The sequence below is a fragment of the Nanorana parkeri genome, unplaced genomic scaffold (assembly GCF_000935625.1).
Source record: "Nanorana parkeri isolate BGI_ZX_2015 unplaced genomic scaffold, ASM93562v1 scaffold14, whole genome shotgun sequence".
Lineage (NCBI taxonomy): Eukaryota > Metazoa > Chordata > Amphibia > Anura > Dicroglossidae > Nanorana > Nanorana parkeri.
In genome coordinates this window covers 3,735,258-3,741,468 of record NW_017306282.1, presented here as the reverse complement: position 1 = coordinate 3,741,468, position 6,211 = coordinate 3,735,258, and positions in this window count along the sequence as shown.

The following is a 6,211-nucleotide window of genomic DNA, read 5'->3' as shown; positions in this document are numbered from 1 at the left end:
GTATAAAAAAAAAAATATTTGAAAAAAATGTGAAAAAGGTAAAATAAAAAACATCTTCGGTTTCGGTCTGACATTTTTTTTAATTTCGGTTTCGTTTTTGAAATCTTCATTTCGGTGCACCTCTTGTATCGGTGCATCCCTAATTTACACTAACATGGAATCGTGGTGCTGGTGACATCTGTATTGGAGTTCTGTTGTGAGCGGCGCCATCCGCAGTCATTACGAGCACCCGTTACTTTTGGGATATCGGGTAATGAGTGCGGCAAAGTATATGGATATTGCTTTATATAGTATATATCTGGGGACCTGTGGCACACTGACAAGTTGTGATTAACTCCAAATATATGCATAGTGTATACTTTACAAAAAAATTGCCGCAAGGTGCTACAGTGTTCGGGTTTGGCTTGAAGAAAAGGTGGCAACCCTAACTACCACACGGGGGGATGCTTATAGTGCACCTTTTTTGCATCTCCAGATGGCAGCTTATGCCTGCTGTAAACTTCCTCATGTCATTACTCTCCCACTTCTGTCTTTACTTTCAGGATATCCTGCTTTTCCTTCCTTGCCACCCAAGTGCATTTCTAACACTTCATGCTCATACTGCTTACTAGGGCCCAACTTGCAGTTAGAACCAGACAGAACCAAGCTCTGGTCTGGTCGGCGAACACACAAACTGCTGATGTTTGAGTCGAACTCATGATTGACTCGAACATGGGGCCCATCCCTACGCCACAATTCTTCTACAGACATAGACAGTGTAAAAGAAGCTGGTATTATATAGATATTAAATCGGACGGCTGCAAAGAGAGAGACAGAAAAGAGATCTCACTGCTTATGTGCGGCCCTAGGGGAAAGGACGGTGCTCCCTCCAGCAGCGCCAGTGGGCTATCCTCCTAATAGCTGGGCCATCCCAGCAAGAGGAAAGCACGGATCCATGAAAAGCATTTGCAGTTTTTCCAAAAGGCTTCTGTCATTGCCAAAATGGCCAACAGATATGTTAACAGAAAGGCATAGTTTTACAATCTGATTAGTTTAGGGTGATGCTATTGTGTAAAAGGTGAAATAACCCTTTTAAAATATTGTTTGGGCTACAACCACTTTTATGATCTTTTTTTAGTACCATCAGAAAAGCAAATAAATGTATACAGCTTGACATCCACAACTCTATTCACTCTTCATTCTGACATTTGAATTTGCAGGTCTTTTGATTTCTGCTGAGGTTGTGCATGGATATACGGGAGGTACAGTCACCTTAACCTGTCTATACTCCATAAAGGGTGAGACAACCACCATGTGCTGGGGAACAGGCACATGTCCGTCTTCTCTATGTACCAATCCAATCATCTGGACAGATGGCAAGAAAGTGACCACGAACACATCTAACAGATACCAGTTACTAGGGAATATTGCACAAGGAAATGTGTCACTGACCATTAGTAATATAAGTAAAAATGATGAAGGCACATATTGCTGCAGAGTGGAGATCCCTGGATGGTTCAATGATGAGAAACAGGAAATAAGTGTGAGAGTCTCTGAAGGTAAGAAGCTATATTTAATTTATAAGGCATAGTTGTTGTCAAATACACAATACAGAAACTGTATATTAAAGTGACTTTGTTGCTTAAGACCAGGGAACTAGGAATGCATGACTGTGTGTGTTCCTAGCTCTCAAGCCCAATGTCAAACTGACACATTCATTCTAGCGTTATTGTCAAGTTAAATGATGCACACTGACCCTGCTAAACTCACACACACACACACGTCTGCTGCACTCAATGGCTCCTTCCATCGGCCCCTACATCCTGTAGTGATGTTGGGGCCCACAGATAGAACCACGGAACAGAGCCCCTCATCCAGGCATACAACGGTCCTGGAAGTGTTGAATGTTGAAGACTGGAGGATATAGTGTTTGAAAACAACGGAGTTTGGACTTGCCACTCACCACATATGTAAGTATTGTGAGTCGTCTAATGTAGGGAAGACATTCTACATTGTGTTAAATAGATGATTGCTTGTTAAAGAAGAACTCTGACCCTTGCAGTGTGAAGGTAGCCCCACAGCAGGGGTTAACTGCTTCTTTTGGTCTAGGGTCTGGAATAAACAAGTTATACTCACCCATTCCTCGGTCCTGCCCGGCTGGTAGAACGGTCCCTGCATACTCTTCTCCCCTGGACTCCGGGGAAGATCCGTGACATCATCGCATCTGTTCACTACTACTTGCCCACAACCCAGAGCGACACTGAGTAGAGTTGAGCGCCAGCTGCCAGGGGCGAGGGATGAGGTAATTAAAAGTTTTTTATTCCTGGTACCCTAGGGATAAATGTACATTTAACCCTTGCATTGTAGGGGAGGGGGTACCACTGCAAGGGTATTGTTTTTTATTTTCTTGTTCAACTTGAATATTTATCTGAGCAATTTGTTAGCTATGTTTGCTTAGGTCTAGCCAAGGCAGTTACAGTGTAGGAGACTAGTTTATAAATCTTCTGCCCAGTGTATAGCTAGGCAAATTCTGTTTGCACATGACTACCACCACTAGATGGCGATGAGGAGCATAGGAATTTGCTATGCTCCTCGGCTCCATCTAGTGGTGCTAGTGTCATGCAATTGGCATTGGAAGGTTGGGCCCCTAAAGTCAGCAGGAACTCAGAACTCCTGATCCGCATACTTGTTCGAGGTCAGTTATTTATAAAGTGCCAAAGCCACTGGATCAATATGACAGCCAAAATTTATAGATGGGATGTCAGCAGTGGCAGCCTCTATAATGTACCTCCTTGACACAGCTTTATTTTAAAATGTGGTATAAATGTACTGTAAATATACAGTGTAATATGTGTATCTGGTAAAGAATCCTCAGGTATAGAAACAAGACTTTGTATGATTGTTTACGTCAGTTTCAATCTGTCCCTTTAAATTATTTGACAGAACCAAGGAGCACCAAACCAGTACTCACTACGTGGTCCAGTGGCCTCACAAAAGGTAAGTTTTTGACTTAGTCTCCTATCAGGTTTATGCTTCTTAAAGCTGAACTCCAGAGAAATAGCTAAACACACAAATTAAATACATATAAAGGAGCGGTTTTACCTGCTTAAGGATTTGTATTTCTGTCCAGCCATTCCTCTGCCACATAGCAAAGGGGCAGGAAACCTGATTTTACTTTCAGGACTTAAGTAACTTTGACAGGTCTTGTCAAAGACAACAGGAAAAAGTAACATAAAGGGCATTTTATTGTAATGTGTTGAAGAGGAATAGGACCCACCAACTTAATGTCTCCACCAACAGTAACTTTTAAGGCATGCCAATTGTCAGTGTGCTTATTTCAACTCTCAACTGAATTTTCAATCCCCCAAATGTCTGTCATAGCTGATCACAAGTGCGGCACCATGGCATCTGCAATCCAAATAGAGGCCAAGAATCGATGGCACCTTCCTTGGCTGTACGGAATATGAGGTTATAGTTCTGCATTATTGATGGTCATAATTTATTATTCTCTTGTTTTGTCCCTAAACATTTTCTTGTAGCCTCAGACTATAATCATCCAGAATATAGGAACATCACCAGCAAACCCGTTATTGCGACCATGCCAGACACCTCAAATGGAAAACAGGTTGGTGCACAGGGCAGTCAGAAAGCAGCACTGCCTGCAGAGCACTTGGTTCCCCTACTGAGGTGGCAGCCTGCCACTGGCAGGACCATGTGGTACTGCACATGTGTAGCCTTTCTCCATAGACACTAATAGAAAAGCAGTTTGCGAGCCTGCAGGTTAATGTGTTTCCCATTAGGACTTATGGAAAATAGGCCACATCTGCACGATACTGAGTGGCTGTGCCGACTAAGAAGACGGTTGGAGCACCACCCAGCTGCAGCTCTTGGATTGAGGTGATTGGGTAAAGGGGAGTATTTGTGCACATGGCACATTTAAGCAAGAAATAGGTTAGATGGGCACTGGTCCCCCTCCTTCCCACTCCATCATGTAGACATGATTTCCTCTTGACATCTATATATAGAATCTTCTATCAAGACACTGCAAAGGCTGCTATTCATCCATCTATCTAATACACAGTAAATAAGTGTTTGTACTAGATCTGTATTTAAATTAGGGGCTCAAAAACGTTCTAGAACAGGGTCCATCAAAGGTTTTGTCCACTACTGACCTCCACATAATTTATAAGTATGGGGAAATGTAATGCAGAAAAGGTGTGTACAGGCATGTTTTTAGGTGACCAATGGAGGGTAGAACCTTTGTAATTCTTTCACCCCTGCCCTCACCCAGTAGCCAAACTCAGCAATTAAGACCAATTAGTTTTTTCTGCTTTATGGGGACCCCTTCAGTGAAGCAACAACTGGCTTTATTCTAACCGCTATAGTTGTACTTAGCTGGGAATTCTAGGGAGGATATCTTGCCACTGGAATATCCAATATTTACTTTATGTGATGCCAGGATGTGTATAATACAACCATTCCTAATAATAAAATTATCATGTATTTCAGCAGATGGTAAATATGGAAATGGGGGAAGAAGCCACACTGGACGGCGACAACGTTAAAGCAATCATTGCTGGAGTTGTGGTCTTTATCATTCTCTTGGTGTCTGTGGTGGGGGTTTTGTCTATTTGTAAGTGACTCGTATTGTTGATTCTACTTTGTCCCTGTATTGGTTAAACAACTCCAGCCACTGACCTCCAGCCTATTAACAAATAAAGAAATGTAAAATATTGAAACAAACGCATATCACAATATGTTCTAGAGCTTAAAGGAAAGCTAGATTGTTTTTGGACAATTGTTAGGGAAGTGAACATGTGTACTCATTTCTGGTATATATCAGTTTTATTCGTTTTAAAAAAGTTAACAAAAAACACCTATCATTTCGTGCTTCCATGATATGTAGATTGCAAAGCATGCTGGGAATTTCCAGAGCCATGGTTTTCAGCCTGTGTAAACTGGTTAATTCAAATGATACCATCTCTGCTACAAGAATCAGAGTGGAGTGTGTCCCTCGTCTGGACCATTCTCAAGTGGTAAATATGACATACTGTATGCGTATGCTATATTTTATATTTACCTTATTGAAAAGAAATATAAAACATTTGTTTGTATCTATTTTTAGTACAGGTCACAGCAATGATGCTTTAAATGGTCCTTTAATCCACTTTTATATTAGCACCTGCCCCCGCTCTGCATGGGTTAAGTACTCATTTTGCCTAGGGAGCTAAAATAACAGAGATATACCCACCTGAACCTTGCCTTGCTCTTAGACCGGTCCTTTCAGCCTCACTCCCCCTCCGCTTCAGCAGTCTAAGGTCAGTGCTGGCGCTAGTGCAAGACAGCACAAGCGGCCGCCTGAGTGCGCTGTTGGGGCAGGGCGGAAAATGGTAGCACCATCCCCGAAGATTACCAAGCCCATCCCATTCTCCCCACTGCAGAGACCTCTGACAGTCTGTGAGTTTCCTTCTCTGTGCCGCCTACTCCCCCCTCCGCCCCTCTCGCTGTGCTCCTGCTATCATCCACAATCGTCTCCAATCCAGCAGCTGGCAGCAATAGCCAGCCTGCTCTTTTAAATAGCTGTAGCCAATAACTGGCTGGCTATTGCACCCGCCCACTGCCTGCTGTCGATCAGCAGAGGAGGACATGATGGAGAGCATTCTCCTTCAGGTCCCTGTTATTGGCTATTGCAATTTGAAATATCCAAAAGAGGGCTGGCTATTGCTCCCAGAAATGAAAAAAAAAAACCCCAAAAAGTTAAAAAAATAAATAAAGTTAAATAAACTAAAATTAAAAATGCAAAAAAAGTTTTAAAAAGATAAAATTAAATAGACTAAAATTAAAAATACAAAAACATATTTAAAAAGTTGAAAAAGTTAAATAAATAAAAAGTAAAAATGCAAAAAAATGAAGTTAAATAAACTAAAGTTAAAAATAAAGAATTTTTTTAAAAAAGTTAAATAAATAAAAAGTAAAAATGCAAAAAAAATTAAGAAATAAAGATAAATGAACTAAAATTAAAAATACAAAAAAAAGAAAAAAGTTTTAGAAAAAGTTAAACTAAAATTAAAAATCCCCCAAAAATTAAAGTCCCCAGTCCCCGCCAACGCAAGCATTTGAAGAAAAAGAAAAAAAGATGACAGATGGTATGGATGCTGTGTTGGTGGAGCCATGCACAGCCGCACAACTTTAAAAAAAAGCCGCTTGTGGGGAGAAGAGCTAGTGCTAGCAT